Raw genomic sequence first — 18,001 nt, 5'->3', positions numbered from 1 at the left:
GTGTCTGTGTCCACCGTCTTCATCATCTTCATCATCACCACACATGTTCCGATGGCACGACTGAAGGTCAAAGCGTCTCACTAACGTTTACTATGTTTGTAATAAAGCTCACAGACGGCAAATATATTCATTATTAAACTATTCCTGCAACACCGTAAACATGCCAGAGACCAGTGAAAGGACCAATGACAGGCTGTAAACTGTTTCACTTTCTTCTAAACAACCTTGTTTCACAGTTTGCTGTAAATGTGATTATGGTGAGAGATGTTAATAAAACTATAAGCAGCTTCACACCAAAACAAAGCATTTTCACACACTTGTCAGACTAAAAAAACACCCCTGAGATTCACGATGGAGCAAGTCTCAAGAACACAAAGCGTCTGCGACTGCATCCATTTACTCCAGTTTGTACTTTGTTTTTAAAAGCAAAAGTGTTCTTTAAAGCGACGTTCATCTGAGCTCGGCTCTCCGGGTGAAATGCTCATTGCGAGACGTCACAATTAAAAAAATGGCCTCTATTTCTGAAAATGCAGCAGTGCTTGTGAACTCTTTCCCCAAGATGCAATTCATCTGATATTTTCACAAAACACTCTGGTCCATAAAACAACACAGAGGGAAAAAATCTGCAGTTTACTGAAAAATGTTACTCGACAAATAGAATATGTGAGAGTGACGGTGTGTGAATCTAACATTGATCGCACAAGCTCTCTAGTAGAGTCCAGTTTACTTGCTCTGAGAGGAAAGACGAATGGCTTTGGTCAAAGATCTGGTTTACAGGTCGCTCTGGGCTTCAATCTTATGTTCACACCTCTGTGGGCGTGTATTAGAGGAGGCCACACCCCTCCATCACAATCATGCCAGCTTAATGAATCCCTCAGCCACTAAAACATTTCTCCATCTCACTTTCCTGACTGATTTCACTCTGCTATAACTCTCTCCATCATCACGTGTGTGTTCAGGGTTGGAGGGCAGATGATCTCACTGTGATCCGTGTGATCCGTGCGATTCGCATTACATCTGCTGTTTCTCTCTTTACTTCCATTGCCAGCTCATCCGGCTTTTCTTCTTCTGTTCCTTACACCTTTCACGTTGTCTTCCTCTCTGTTCCCTCTAGCTTTCCTTTTCTCACATATGTTGAAGGTTCTCACCTCGTTCGCTCTCAGCTTTAGTTTCAGTGTAAGCGTCTTTACTGGCATTACCAAAACTGTTTATTCTGTACACTGAGAGAACAGGGTTGGGTATCATTTGAATTACAGTGATTCAGAGTCTGCCCATCCACTCCAGTATGTAACAATTCCCAGGTTGTAAAAACAAAATGTAAAAAATAAAGTCAAACATTTAGATATCAGGTACAGAAACTGAAATCCAATGTAAAATAACATTCCCTATTTTTTATCCTTATTAAAGTTACAAAAGCAAACAATGAGAGGATGCAACATTACCACAGATAACGCGAGAGATGCATGTTGAAGAGGACGACACACAGCTACAGCAGCGGCTCCGGATGTTACACAATCAATGAGAAGAGAGACAGACACACAGACAGACAGACGGGTTAGCATCTCACTCGTTAACAGATGTGACAGATTATCTATACCTTAAGTCGCTTTAACTCACAGACTGAACGCCAGCAAACACAGTCTCTCTCTCTCTGTCTGTCTGTCTGTAATAATGGTTCTGTTCCTCCTCGTTTAATTTGCTAAATAAATGTACTTTCCTATAGTAGCATGTCTGCTGTGCTCTGGAGGACAGTATTAAACCCAGAAAAAACACAAAGCAGATAATAAAGCGAAACACAGAGAAAAGAGATGAGACGAGTTCCAAATGCCATCATTACAGTAGTTTAATGAGATGATGAGGAGCTGAAAGAGTGATTAAAGTCTCTGGACCGCTTTTATTCTCCAGTCGCTCGCTGCATGGTTGCTTTCAAATGCAAATATGTACAAAGCACCTAAAAGAGGCTATTTGAACCCCAGAGAAGAACAAAATGTCAAATGTACTTAAAGTCAGCCACACTGCTAAACAAACACAGACTGATTAAACACTCGAGAGCCTGAATAAAGTTTAACACATGACCCTCACACACACTGTACATGCTAAACACACTAATGCTGCAGTGAGACCAATGTCTGCACATCTCAGGTACATCACTCTCTGAACACAGCATGCTCAGTTTAATAACCCTAAAGCCCCATTCCAACAGGATTCGTTTTACTAGGGTAGATGGAGTAATGTCATTTGAGCACAGGACGTTGGTAATCTTAATTGCTAATTCACATGGGATAAGAAACCTCAGTAAAACTACCAAAAAGGGAGGAGTAACTTGATTTACACACTACCGTCACCTCCCTGTCGTCTTGTTCAGGCCACATGTGCAAACACAAATGAATTCATCGTTTGATTTACATACATATTCACAGCTGGTCTATTCAGACATGATTAACAGGTCAGTCATTTTTCCTGACCTTTTTACAGAAGGTAAAAGTCACCATAAATCTTTACTAACATTAGCCCAATTCGGGCCGTACCGGGGATGCAAGTTATTTTCAGCATTTACAGGGGTTAGTCATGATTTTATTGCCATCCGAATGCAGAAACACCAAGGTTATGTGTTGATGTAATTGTTGTATGAATCCCTATCTTTCTACGGAAGAAAAAGAAGAAAGAAGAAATTGATTCAAAATCAACTGTTTAAATCCTTTTTGACCACTGCCGAACACTGTACGGTAACTGCTGCACTTTACTGTAATCTGCATGCATATTTATTACTGAAATGCAGGAAAGTATTTGCAAGAACAATAAACGAGTGCGAGCTGTTAAGAACAAAAAGAAGAAAGAAAAGAAAGCATGTAAACATCTGAAATGGGTCATTATTACGGCAGCAACTGCTCTGCAATACAATTTTTAAATATGTATTATATGTGTATAAATATGTGAGCACCGCCCACCGCCCCATTCTCCTTCAGTCACCATCCCAAGCTCCACCCACCGTCCCACTCTCCTTCAGCCACCACCCCAAGCTCCGCCCACAGTCCCACTCTCCTTCAGTCACCACCCCAAGCTCCACCCACTGTCTCACTCTCCTTCAGTCACCACCTGAGCACCGCCCACCGTCCCACTCTCCTTCAGTCACCACCTGAGCACCGCCCACCGTCCCACTCTCCTTCAGTCACCCCCTGAGCACCGTCCACCGTCCCACTCTCTTTCAGTCACCACCCCAAGCTCCGCCCACAGTCCCACTCTCCTTCAATCACCACCTGAGCACCGCCCACAGTCCCACTCTCCTTCAGTCACCACCTGGGCACCGCCCACCGTCCCACTCTCCTTCAGTCACCACCTGGGCACCGCCCACCGTCCCACTCTCCTCCAGTCACCACCTGGGCACCGCCCACCGTCCCACTCTCCTTCAGTCACCACCTGAGCACCGCCCACCGTCCCACTCTCCTTCAGTCACCACCTGAGCACCACCCACCGCCCCACTCTCCTTCAGTCACCCCCTGAGCACCGTCCACCGTCCCACTCTCTTTCAGTCACCACCCCAAGCTCCGCCCACAGTCCCACTCTCCTTCAATCACCCCCTGAGCACCGTCCACCGTCCCACTCTCTTTCAGTCACCACCCCAAGCTCCGCCCACAGTCCCACTCTCCTTCAATCACCACCTGAGCACCGCCCACAGTCCCACTCTCCTTCAGTCACCACCTGGGCACCGCCCACCGTCCCACTCTCCTTCAGTCACCACCTGGGCACCGCCCACCGTCCCACTCTCCTTCAGTCACCACCTGGGCACCGCCCACCGTCCCACTCTCCTTCAGTCACCACCTGAGCACCGCCCACCGTCCCACTCTCCTTCAGTCACCACCTGAGCACCACCCACCGCCCCACTCTCCTTCAGTCACCCCCTGAGCACCGTCCACCGTCCCACTCTCTTTCAGTCACCACCCCAAGCTCCGCCCACAGTCCCACTCTCCTTCAATCACCACCTGAGCACCGCCCACAGTCCCACTCTCCTTCAGTCACTAAAGCCCTGCATTTCAGCCCGAGCCCAACGGGCCCCGACTTATTTATGCCCCTAGGGCCGGGCTTCGGGCCAATTTTCACAATATAGCTCACATGCGGGCCGGGCCTCGGACCTTTTTTGGGTTATCCTTCTATTTATATTTTTAGACATTAATAAAAAAAAAAAAAAGAGAAGTTGACGTCGACGATAGAAAAACAAACATAGACATTTCATAACCTCATAACTTTCATAATCTGATAATTCAACCCGTTATAATTATACTGACATACTGACATGACAGTCTCACGCACGCACGCATGCACGCACGCTTTTCCGTCAGCGCGACCCACGATTATACTTCACTTATATCCACTTATTGTAGTAGTAGCTATTATAGGCCTCTAAATTAATGTATTAATCATAGCCTAGTTGGCCAACTCTGCACCTGTTGTTGTGGGCCACGCAGGAAAGGAGAGAGCGCTGGCCGAGTTTGAGAACATTGTGGAGCAGGACGAGGATGACAACGATGAAGTACAGCAATACATGCGCCTCAATCACAACATGGAAGGTGATGGACGAGATGTGCTGCTATGGTGGAAACAGCACGAGACCCTGCTACCGCAACTGTCAAGACTGGCTCGCTCTGTGTCCCGCCAGCAGCAGCAGCGAACGTGTCTTCAGCGCAGCGGGAAGAGTGATAGAAGAGAGGAGGACTGGGTTAAAACCTTCCACTCTGGATGCTATTCTTTTTCTCCTCGATGCTCTGTAAGAGACTGTTCTAACTTTTCATTTGACTGGACTTTATTTTCTTTTAACGGTTGGAAACTAATGGAAAAAAGAATGGACATGTTAAGTGGTGCATCTTTGAGGTAAGATAACCTGCAAGTTTGTTTTTAATTAATTTAATTTGTTTAGATTGTAGGCTATTTCTCATTTCGTTTGCGAGTGCTGTTGCAAGCCTGCCTCAGTATTTCAATTTTTTTTTTTTTTTTACTCACTGTGGTTTAGTAAATAAACATATGTTAAACTAACTGTCTGTGTGATATGCTTGAAGTGTTTTATATCTATGGATTTTATTGTAGCCAAGTAGCGTTAATTTGAGAGGCTTAATTGATTAAATATGTTTTAGGCTACTCGCTGTCGGCTCGGCTGATTAACGTAAATCTTCATTTAAAAAAAAATGCTCCAAAAATTTTTCTAAATTAACTTGATAAAGAAATGAAAAGAAACATAACACAAAACTGACCCCTTTTTTAATTGTTGCAAATAGGGCAGGCTTCTGTTGTGTAATAAAATAAATAAATAAATAAAAACACGGGCTCGTGCCGGACTCGGGCTGATAATTCTGATGAACTGTCGGACACGGGTCGGGCTATAGGGCCTGAGCGTCTCGGGCCAGGGCCGGGCTCGGGCCTAGATTTGAGGCCCGTGCAGGGCTCTATCAGTCACCACCCAAGCTCCGCCCACCGTCCCACTCTCCTTCAGTCACCACCTGAGCACCGCCCACCGTCCCACTCTCCTTGCATTATTGACACACTGTTTTCCTAATGAATGTTGTTCAGTTGCTTTGATGCAATGTATTTTGTTCTATTGTGGAGTTTTCGATGTGCGCCTGTTTGATCAGATTTGACAGCGTGGGAACGCTGATCTTGTCAACTGGGAATGCTTTGTGTGACTGTTTTCTGTGCTGCTGTATGACATACTGGACTCTGGATTCTACTTCAAGTAACCCAAATCAGATTTCTCTGTTTCTATCATCATGCGGATATCTCTGATATCTATTGTCATCATCATTTTGACCCTGTCTGGGCTTCGTGGAGAGCGGGTCCTTCAACACTTGGATTTCATCATGATAAGGTACTCTTTCATTGAACTTCTTTCGTTGGAACATCATTTACTTCCTGACGTCTGCGTTCAAAAGTCTCTGAAATCATTTGGACTTTTACGTCGACCGAAATATCTGCACAGAGGGTCGCGGCAGATCACTACCGGGACGGGGAGTGGTATTAAAGTGATACGCACTCGGTCTATGGACACAGAAACTAACAAACATTCTCTGCGCGGTGTTTGCCTTGCAAACTTTTGTTATCCACAAATGACTCGTCAGAAATTGCATCTTGATACTGCGCAATTTGCACATCTAAATGTTCGTTCTCTTAACAATAAGACTGTTCTGCTCTATGATACCATATTGAACAATGCATTGGATATATTTTGTATCTGTGAGACTTGGCACCAACCAAATGACTTCATAAATTTAAATTTGACTACTCCACCGGGATACACATATATTCAAAGGCCACGTCTAACTGGAAAAGGTAGCGGTCTTGCTGTTATATACAGAGATGAACTATCTGTCACAGAAATTTCTATTCCTTGCATTTCATCATTCGAGTGTGTTGCTTTTAAAATGAATGGTGCTTCTCCTGTTCTTATTGTACTCATCTATCGACCTCCAAAACCTAATTCTTTGTTTTTTAGGGAGCTCTCAGAGCTACTTACATCTGTTAGCTCTGTCTGTCCATCAATTATTCTCACCGGAGACATTAATATCCATGTGGACAATCTTAGAAGTAATCAAACTGTGGAATTTATGGAGGTACTTGAATGTTTTAATATGACACAGCATGTGAAATTGCCCACTCACAACAAGGGTCACACACTAGACCTGGTGTGTTCTGTAGGGGTGGACATTGTCCAGCTGGACAGCAGTGACTTGTGTATTAGCGATCATAAGCTTCTCACTTTTAACCTAAATGTCCCATCTTTAAGAAATGCTCATAAGAGGGTCATTAATTTTAGAAATGTTAAGAATATTAATGTTGACACTCTCTCATGTATGATATCAGAGCACTCAACAGTTGAAACTGTTGACCACTATAATTCCATTTTGTCATCTGCTTTGGACACGTTAGCCCCTAGGAGAACACGTGTCGTTACATTTGCTAAATCATCTCCTTGGTACACTACTGAGCTCAGGGCTCTTAAAGTGAAAAGCAGACAACTACAACGTCAACACAAAAAATCAGGTTTAACTGTCCATAAGCTAATGCATGATGACTTTTTACGTCAATATGCTGAAGCACTTAAAATAGCAAGAACAAAATACTACTCGTCCGTCATTAGGGATGGTGCTGCAAATCCAAATATGATTTTTAAGACGATTAACAAAATTCTTGCTCCAATTTAACCTTCAATTTGCTTTTCTGTGCAGGAGTGTAACAAATTTCTCATGTTTATTACGGATAAAATTTTAAGCATCTACAAGTCTATCAATCTTCCATCTTGTTCTGCAATTCCCGAGACCTATCCAGTTACTTTTCCTAAGTTTACATTATCCAATTTTGACTTAGTCACTACTGATTGTATTTCAAAATTGGTAATGGCAATGAACACCACTACCAGTGCCCTTGACCCTATCCCAACATCTGTTTCTCAAGGGGTGTCTTTCTTCAATTAGTCCCCTCATTTGTAGCATTGTGAACACCTCACTTACTACAGGTACTTTTCCGAAGGCCTTAAAGGTTGCAGCTATTACACCAGTCCTTAAAAAGCCTGGTTGTGATAAGTCAGACCTATCAAACTATAGGCCTATTTCAAATCTTCCCTTTCTTTCCAAGGTTTTAGAACGTGTGGTTGTAGCACAACTCCACTCACACCTGGAAATCCAACAAGCTTCTTGAACCTTTTCAGTCTGGGTTTAGAAAGGGACACAGTACAGAGACAGCCTTGGTTCGTGTTATGAATGACCTGCTTGTCTCAGCTGACTCTGGAGCCTCAACCATCTTGGTCTTGTTAGATCTGAGTGCAGCGTTTGACACAGTGTGCCATTCTTTCCTGCTGAATAGGCTAGAGAGCTGGCTTGGTATTACTGGCACTGTACTGGACTGGTTCAAATCATACTTCACTGATCGTTCCCAGTTTGTTGTCTTGGGAAACAACAAATCGGATAGTGGACAAGTCTGTTCTGGTGTTCCTCAGGGGTCTGTCTTGGGTCCTACATTGTTTAGTGTTTATATGCTTCCTTTGGGGCAAATAATTAGGAAATATGGTCTGGGGTATCATTTTTACGCTGATGATACTCAAATTTACATTAGCTCTAAATCAGACCCAACTGTCACCTCAAAAATTCTCTCGGAATGTGTGCAGGAAATGAAAACATGGATGCATCATAATTTTTTAAAACTAAATTCTTCTAAGACAGAGATTCTACTCATTGGCACACCAGCAGCTACTCGCAAAGGAAATCATTTTAATTTGACCATAGATGAAAGTGTTTTAGCTCCATCTACTAGCGCTTGTAACCTTGGTGTGATTTTTGACGCTCATCTAACATTAGACTCTCACATTAAGAGTGTTACCAAATCTGCATTCCACCATCTAAGAAACATTGCAAAAATTAGGCCCTACCTTACTCTACCTGACGCGGAAAGGCTAACTCATGCATTTGTTACTTCTAGGATTGATTATTGTAATGCGCTTTTTGTCGGTTTACCTGTCAAATCTATTAAACGCTTGCAGTACATCCAGAATTCAGCAGCACGCGTGCTTACATATACATCATCTCATCAGCACATTACAGGTGTGCTTTATAGTTTACATTGGCTACCTGTCCAGTCGCGTATTGCTTTTAAAACTCTCACATTAACTTATAAAGCTATGCACGAAACAGCTCCTTCTTATATCTGTGATTTAGTTAGCCTGTATACGCCTTCTCGTTCCCTCCGGTCTACGGATTCTCTAACTCTTCAGCAGCCCCCCTGCAGATTAAAATCTATGGGGGAAAGAGCGTTCTCTGTTGCGGCACCCAGGTTATGGAATGCACTTCCTTTTGCTATTAGGGATGCTCCTACATTAACCAGTTTCAGGAAGTTGTTAAAAACATCTTTTTAAAATTGCTTATTTTAATCATGAATAGTATTTTACTGTGTTGTATTGTAATGATTATTTTGTATTACTCTTGTACTTTTGTATTTTACTTGTTTTCTTTGTAGCGCTTTGGGTTTTAGAAAAGCGCATTATAAATAAAATGTATTTTTATTATTATTATTTGTTTAAAGCGCTAGATAAATAAAGGTGACTTGACTTGACTTCAGTCACCACCTGAGCACCGTCCACCGTCCCACTCTCCTTCAGTCACCACCCGAGCACCACCAACCCTCCCACTCTCCTTCAGACACCACCCGAGCACCACCAACCCTCCCACTCTCCTTCAGTCACCACCCCTGAGCACCGTCCACCGTCCCACTCTCCTTCAATCACCACCCCAAGCACCGCCAACTGTCCCACTCTCCTTCAGTCACCACCCCTGAGCACCGCCCACCATCCCACTCTCCTTCAGTCACCACCCGAGCACCGTCCACCGTCCCGCTCTCCTTCAGTCACCACCCCTGAGCACCGCCCCACTCTCCTTCAGTCACCCCCTGAGCACCGCCCACCGTCCCACTCTCCTTCAGTCACCACCCCAAGCTCTGCCCACTGTCCCACTCTCCTTCAGTCACCACCCTGAGCACCGCCCACTGTCCCACTCTCCTTCAGTCACCACCCTGAGCACCGCCCACCATCCCACACTCTCTCTGTGAAACCCTCAGACAATCTCGGGTCTGTGCCATTGCTGAACTTTGAACAATAACACTGAAACATGTCGAAAAGGTTAACTTTAACCACAAAACCAGATCAGCCGACCTGTAACGTTATACACGATGATCTGACAGGATTGTTACTATGAGGTGGATCACATCTAATGTGTGTATAGTAAAGACAAACTCATCATGTCTATCTAGCACATCATGTTGAAGATTTCAATTTCAGCAGGCAACTATTTTTACAGCTACAGTACTGTCCCAGCCACAGTAAATCACAACAATGTATATACAGTTACAAATGATTATATATAAATCATCAGTTTGTTGTTTTTTACATATTTTCATACACAACATTGTGAGATGTAAGAAACATATGGCATGAAATCTGTAGACTCTTCCATAACAAAAGACAATACTTATTGAACCTTTTCAGTAAGTGTGCGCTGCAAACAAAGTCAAAGTCACCTTTATTTATATAGCGCTTTAAACAAAATACATTGCGTCAAAGCAACTGAACAACATTCATTAGGAAAACAGTGTCAATAATGCAAAAATGATAGTTAAAGGCAGTTCATCATTGAATTCAGTTATGTCATCTCTGTTCAGTTAAATAGTGTGTGTGCATTTATTTGCAATCAAGTCAACGATATCGCTGTAGATGAAGTGTCCCAAACACAAGCATTTTTTAGGATGGTTTCTGTCCAGTCCGCTTGTTTATCGTGTTCAACCACAGCTGTCAATGGTTTGTCTGGCAGTGGCAGCAGATATGCGATCACATTTCTAATTTGAGGCTGTATTACATTGATTCTGGCACCTAACATCACAACTAGATGATATTTTAAGCTCTTTACGTAGCTGAATGTGCGCAGATTCTCAGATTTCTCAGATTTTATTTGCCAGTATGTGAGTTAGAGGCTAAGTATAAGTTTAGCTCAGATATATGTTTACTCACTGAACACTCTCTGACTGAGCGTGCACCACTCGCCGTCGCTTTGGTGAGAGCAGAGAGAGTGACAGAGTCTTATATACATGCAGAATTGACAGGATACATGTACACGATATACTTTGTTTTATTTTTCCTGTGAAAATAACGGAGCTCCTATGTTTTTTTTTTTTTTTTTTTCAGTAGTGGGCGGAACTAATGAGCAAACGACAATATCATTGGCTGGTGCTCACCTATTATTGTCCCTGTTTTGATTTCAGCAAATCTGTTTGACCGAACGTGAACAACATAATATTCATGAATCCAGTAGCTCAGTAATCCTTAGTGTGTTTTATAATATGCTTATTAGTAGAATTTGTATTATTATTATTATTATTATTATTATTATTATAAGTATTATTGTTGGTCTTTTCCATTTTTTACAAAAACCAATGAATGACCAACAAAGAACCACCACCAGTCCAGTTAAAATGTTCAGTTAAAATATCTATGCATTCATAAATGGTAACCATGCCATTAAAATAATAATAATAATAATAATTATATGGCAAAATATAATGGCGATTCAGTTGCCAAGGTGTCCGTAGAGGGTTGCTGTGGTTGGCCTGGCTGTGCATCACTCAGAAAACAACAGGCCAATCAGAAGAGAGGCTCATGAATATTAATTAGACAGGCTAAAATCGACCTGTTCTTAGCAATCTCCTTTGAAAGGAGCTGTAAAAATATAATGAGATGGTTTTTGGTAATTATACTGCAAATATTTATTCTTAAGGACATCAAAACCTACAATAAAACTGCAGAAAAGTGTACAATATGGGACTTTTAAATTAATAAAATTATTAAATTCATAACTTTTGACCTTCATTATTAGAACAAAATGACCCTGCAAGTAGGCTATACTAGTAATATTATATAATACCAGTAAATATTGTCCCTGTGTGGACAATTATTATTATTATTGGTCCTCATGAGGAAAACAGCTTATAAATCATACAGAATGCAGTAAACAAGGTGCCACAGAATAAACGTTTTATTTATTGTATTATTATTATTATTATTATTACTATTATTTGTACATTTTAACATTTCAATCATACTGTCATGTGTTTATGTCAGATCTTTTCTTGACTTTATCAGAATTAATCCATCTTGTAGATGACATGGGACATAAGGTTTACTTAACATAAATGTCTAAATGTCTTTTCCAACTTGAAACCAACTTTTACATTTAGCTATGCTAATCAGAATCAGAATGAGCTTTATTGCCAGGTATGTTCACACATACGAGGAGTTTTCGTGACAGAGCTCCGCAGTACAACATAACAGCGACAGAACAAAAAACACAATAAGGAATAAAAATACAAAAAAATACAAATAGGTGGGTAAGGATTGACAATATACAAATTGACAATGTATGGCAGGTATATTAAAATGAGCATTTATGTATGTACATGTATATTATGTGGAAAAGTTTTAACTGTACGCTAAGTATGTGTGTTTGGATAAATAAGTGTATGTGTATATAAATATAAATATAAGTAGTGTAGTGTGTTCCATGTATGTACATGTATATTATGTGCAAAAGATTTACGTGTACGCTAAGTATGTGTGTTGGATAAAAAGTGTAGTGTATATAAATATAAATAGTGTAGTGTGTCCCACAGTTATTATCAGCTGTTCATAAGATGGATTGCCTGAGGGAAGAAACTGTTCCTGTGTCTGGTCGTTCTGGTGCTCAGTGCTCTGTAGCGTCGACCAGATGGCAACAGTTCAAAGAGGGAGTGTGCTGGATGTGAGGGGTCCAGAGTGATTTTAACAGCCCTTTTGCTCACTCTGGATGATGATGTCTCTATTTGATGTCTCTATTTGTTTCTCTGTTTCTGCTGGGATCTTCATCCCGTGGTAACTAGGATTTACACAAGCTCCAGTCTGAATCCAGTCTGATGTAACAGTTCATTGCATTCACGAAAGACATGTGTCTGTTCATTTAACTTGTTTGCGAACGACATGGGTATCAGATCAGTCATTTCATTCACAAATGACACGTGTCAGTTCATTCAACTCATTCGCAAACGACGTGTGTACCAGTTCAGTCATTTCATTCACGAACGATATCTCTAGAGCTCAATCAGACTCATATGAAACTCGTTCAGTGAAGGGCGTATTCATTTACTACATTCAACAAATCACATGTTTCGTCACATGTCATACTCGAAGGCTATTGGCTCGAGGTTGAGTAACTCTTTGACAGGATGAACTGCAGTGAGTGATTTTCTTTCATTTTCGTGGATTAACATTAGAGCAGCCAGCAGCTAAATTAGGCGCGGTCACTTTAAGAGACGATGAACGCATCCAATATAATACACATCCAATTTTTTATAACAGTTAACAGAGCTACCCGGTTCACCAAGCTGCGCATGTGCTGCTTATAGCGCCGCGCTGCTGTGGAGGAAGGAACTTCAATGAACGAAAAATATGAGTCAGTGGATTACATGAATGAGAACGATTCGTACACCTAAAAGATTCGTTCAAAAAGAACGATTCGTTCACGAACGACACATCACTACCCTGAATCAACAAAAAGAACTAACAAATATTGCTACAAGTGTGACTGCGTCATATAATAATTATTAATTATTAATAATATTAATAATGTTCATCGTCTGGCTGACTACGTCTTGTATTAATATTTCTAAAAATCCTGTCGTACGTGCACAAACTGACAGTCACCACTTATAAGCAACTACTAAATATTGTAGAAACATAATTTTCTGTAAAGTTGTTTTGTAACTATTTGTATTGTAAAAAGCGCTATACAAATAAACTTGAATTGAATTGAATTGAATATATATATGTATATTATTCTTATTATTTTGTCTACTTTTTGTACACCCACATGCATATAATCCCAGTCCGTTGCTGCTAGTGTCGGTTCTTGTAGTTCTTTAGTCCTCGACACTGAAGGTGTGAAGTAGCACAATCAGTCATTTAGTATCAGGAGAATCTTCAAACAGATGGTGAGAATCACAGATGCTGCAGATACTATAAAGAAGATCCTCTGTGTGTGTGTGTGTATGGATATAAGGACCACACTAGAAGCCCAGACGGAGGCTGAGGGCTGATTGAATCTGCTGGGATCAATAAGTGCGAGGTAAATAAGGCCTCCCTCTGCGGTCAGACTGCTTAACGAAGCCCTACACTCGTCAGGTGTGTTCAGATAAAGACAACACCAGCCAGCCCAACATCTGTTCTCTGACGGAGGCGATATATTACATCCAACTGCTGGAGAGCAGAGAGGTGGAGCGACCAGCAGGGGTCTGCTAAACATCACACCCCCTCACCTGATCACCTGACACACACACACACACACATCTACACACATGCACACATACACACACAAACACACACACACACACAAACACACACACACATGCATACACATGCACACAGACACACATACTTGCATTTGTTTATGGGGACTCTCCATAGGCATAATGGTTTTTATACTGTACAAACAGTTTTTTCTATCACCCTACACCTAAACCTACTCTTCACAGAAAACTACTGGCAATTTTTGAATTTTATAAAACACTGTTTTGTATGTTTTTTAAGTCTTTTGTTTTATGAGGACATAGGAAGTGTCCTCACAAACATTGTTTACGTTGTAGTACCCATGTCATTATACACATTAGTTTATAGTTATATAGAAATGAAAGTGATTAAAGGGTTAGTTCACCCAAAAATGTAAACTAGCTCATAAATGACTCACTCTCAAGTCATCCTAGGTGCATAAAACTTTCTTCTTTTAGACGAATCCAGTCAGAGTTATATTAAAGGTTTAGTTCACCCAAAAATGAAAATTAGCCAATAAATTACTCTTGAAGCTTGAAGTCATACTAGGTGTGTATGAATTTCTTCTTTCATACAAATCTAGTGAGCAAAGCTGACCTCATGGAGCCTCCATCATTGATGCGTGGGTCAACGTATAAACAACCCACACCCGACCGATGTTTTCAACTAACCCGCCCGCAACTCGGACCGCAAAAAAAGAAAAAGAAAATATTGTATCCGACCCGTTTCCTGACCCGCATTTTTTAAAAGTAGTAAATGCGTCGCCCCTTTATATTAACATAATTACTTAAATAGGCTTTAGCCTACAGGATAATAAGCGTTATGACCGCACACATAAGGCTTGCCACAAAGAACCGGTTAAAGTAATTATTATGAATGTTTCTAAATTAGCAAGGAGACATTTAATTGTTTAGTAATAAACTGGTGTTTTCTGTGTCGCTGCTAAGATGAAGTTGTCGATGCGGACTCGCCATGAACGCCAGAGAGAAATGCACATTTCATATGGATTACATCATCAGAGAGTAGCCGTTTATTTTGGTTTGAATATTTTTGTTTAAAAGTAGACATTTCTAGCTTTCTGTAATATATTGCCTATATTACTTTTTAAACCCACCGACTAAGAGATTAAGACACTACCTGACCCAAAATATCTCCCAAAGTTTCTACAGCTTTTTTCTTAGCTATTTCAGAATCTGGAAAAATGACTGGGGCTACCTTGTTACTGCAGTCGAGCGATATGAATGTGTGTGATGTACGGCATTATAAATGCTTGTCAGCCTTTGGGTCATTTGGTTTCTTGAAAAACGATTGCACTGATTTGTATTTGCACTGATACTTCAAACGAAATCGAAGAGCGAACTCATATGAAGTCATTTTGAACAAAATCAGGACAAAACGGAGTTTGTTTTGATTAAAAACTACCTTTTCTATAATTTTGCCTATAAAAGGAAGATTAGATATTGGTCTAAAATTGCTCAAAATGGTGTTATCAAGATTGCTCTTTTTGAGGAGGGGCTTAACAATTGCAGTTTTCAGGGTGTCCCAGAAAGAAGTGAGGCGTTCACCACTTCTAAAAGATCTGCTTCTAAGAAGTTAAGCACACTTTTGAAAAAAGATGTGGGAAGTGTGTCAAGATAGCAGGTTGACGATTTTAGGTGCTGCACTATGTCTTCCAGAATTTTGCTATCAATTGCTTCAAAAATAGACATAGTATCTTTTTGATATTGTGGCCGAATCTGTCTGACCTCTGCATTACTTGAGGATGTGCTAATCGCCTTCCTGATATTGATGATCTTCTCAGAAAAGAAGGATGCAAACTCATTGCATTTGCTGTCTGAGAGCATTTCACTGGGAATCTGACTTGGGGGGTTTGTCAGTCTCTCAACAGTGGCAAAAAGAGTACGAGTGTTATTTAAGTTACTGTTTATAAGGCTTGAGAAGAAATTCTGTCTAGCTGTGGCTAGTTTTACATTAAAAGCATGAAGGCTGTCTTTATAGATGCTATAGTGAATTTCAAGTTTTGTCTTCCGCCACATCCGCTCTGCTTTTCTGCATTGTCTTTTCATAGTCTGAACTGCTGTTGATCTTCTCCAAACTGATTTCTGTCTGTTTGTTTTCTTACTGACTATTATTGGGGCAATATCATCAATAACATTCTTAACTTTTGAGTTGAATGAATCAAGGAGAGTATCAACAGAGTCTGCAGAAATGCTTGGTGTTAAAGATATAGCCTCCATAAATAGTACACTTGTCTTCTCGTTTATGCATCTCCTTCTGACAGAGACAGATTCAAAAGTTAATTTAAATAATTCAACTCAAGAGAAAAAACTACAGTGCACACAGACTGAAGTAGTTTAAGTCTTTGGTTTTTTTTAATTATGATGATTTTGGCTCACATTTTACAAAAACCCACCAATTCACTATCTCAACAAATTAGAATATGGTGACATGCCAATCAGCTAATCAACTCAAAACACCTGCAAAGGTTTTCTGAGTCTTCAAATTGGTCTCTCAGTTCGGTTCACTAGGCTACACAATTATGAGGAAGTCTGATGACCTGACAGTTGCCACAAGGAGGGTAAGCCACAAACATTCATTGACAAATAAGCTGGCTGTTCACAGAGTGCTGTATCCAAGCATGTTAACAGAAAGTTGAGTGGAAGAGTTTGGAAGAAAAATATGCACAACCAACCGAGAGAACCGCAACCTTATGAGAATTATCAAGCAAAATTGATTCAAGAATTTGAGTGAACTTCACAAGGAATGGACTGAGGATGGGGTCAAGGCATCAAGAGCCACCACACACAGACGTGTCAAGGAATTGGGCTACAGCTGTCTTATTCTTCTTGTTAAGCCATTCCTAAACCACAGACAACGTCAGAGGTGTCTTACCTGGGCTAAAGAGAAGAAGAACTGGACTGTTGCCCAGTGGTCCAAGGTCCTCTTTTCAGATGAGAGCCAGTTTTGTATTTCATTTGGAAACCAAGGTCCTAGAGTCTGAAGGAAGGGTGGAGAAGCTCATAGCCCAAGTTGCTTGAAGTCCAGTGTTAAGTTTCCACAGTCTGTGATGATTTGGGTTGCAATGTCATCTGCTGGTGTTGGTCCATTGTGTTTTTTGAAAACCAAAGTCACTGCACCTGTTTACCAAGAACTCTTGGAGCACTTCATGCTTCCTTCTGCTGAACAGCTTTTTGAAGATGCTGATTTCATTTTCCAGCAGGATTGGGCACCTGCTCACACTGCCAAAAGCACCAAAAGTTGGTTAAATGACCATGGTGTTGGTGTGCTTGACTGGCCAGCAAACTCACCAGACCTGAACCCCAGAGAGAATCTATGGGTTATTGTCAAGAGGAAGATGAGAAACAAGAGACCAAACAATGCAGATGAGCTGGAGGCCACTGTCAAAGAAACCTGTGCTTCCAGACCACCTCAGCAGTGCCAAAAACTGATCACCTCCACGCCACGCTCAATTGAGGCAGTAATTAAACCAAAAGGAGACCCTACCTAGTATTGAGTAAATGTACAGTAAAATATTTTCCAGAAAGCCAACAATTCACTAAAAAGGTTTATTTTTTATTTTTTTTATTGTTCTTATGAAGTATTCTAATTGGTTGAGATAGTGAATTGGTGGGTTTTTGTTACATGTGAGCCAAACTCATCACAATTAAAAGAACAAAAGACTTAAACTACTTCATCTGTGTGCACTGAATTTATTTAATACACAAGTTTCACAATTTGAGTTAAATAACTGAAATAAATGAACTTTTCCATGACATTCTAATTTATTGAGATGCACCTGTATAATTATTATTCCCCGCCTCCAGTCCACTCAAGCATTTAAGATGAAATGTCACACGCAAAACGTTCTGGGAAACAGTATCCCATGTAGTGTCTTTAGATGCATACAACAAATTTCTGCAAATATAGCAAATAATCGAAGCATTCCATTCATACAGAAAATTCACATACTTTTCACAGTAAACACACAGCATACTGCGATATAGTAGGAGTTGTATGGTTGTATGCCATTCTGAACACAGATTCTGTACTTATTTCAGTGTACTTGAGTTATATTTATCATATTTAGGCAAATATAGTAGGTCACCCAGGTATTCAATGCATACA

At 40.8% G+C, this 18,001-nt stretch overlaps 1 protein-coding gene across 7 annotated transcripts in view; it reads right to left on the bottom strand.

The window, feature by feature from the left end:
- nrxn2b (neurexin 2b) overlaps positions 1–18,001 on the bottom strand; it is a 458,944-nt gene that overhangs the window by 374,475 nt on the left and 66,468 nt on the right. The window lies entirely within an intron of this gene.

This window comes from Carassius carassius, chromosome 2 (genome assembly GCF_963082965.1).
Source record: "Carassius carassius chromosome 2, fCarCar2.1, whole genome shotgun sequence".
NCBI classification, from domain to species: Eukaryota; Metazoa; Chordata; class Actinopteri; order Cypriniformes; family Cyprinidae; genus Carassius; species Carassius carassius.
The sequence above is the reverse complement of the archived record's forward strand: the minus strand, read 5'-3'. Positions and strand labels throughout refer to the sequence as shown.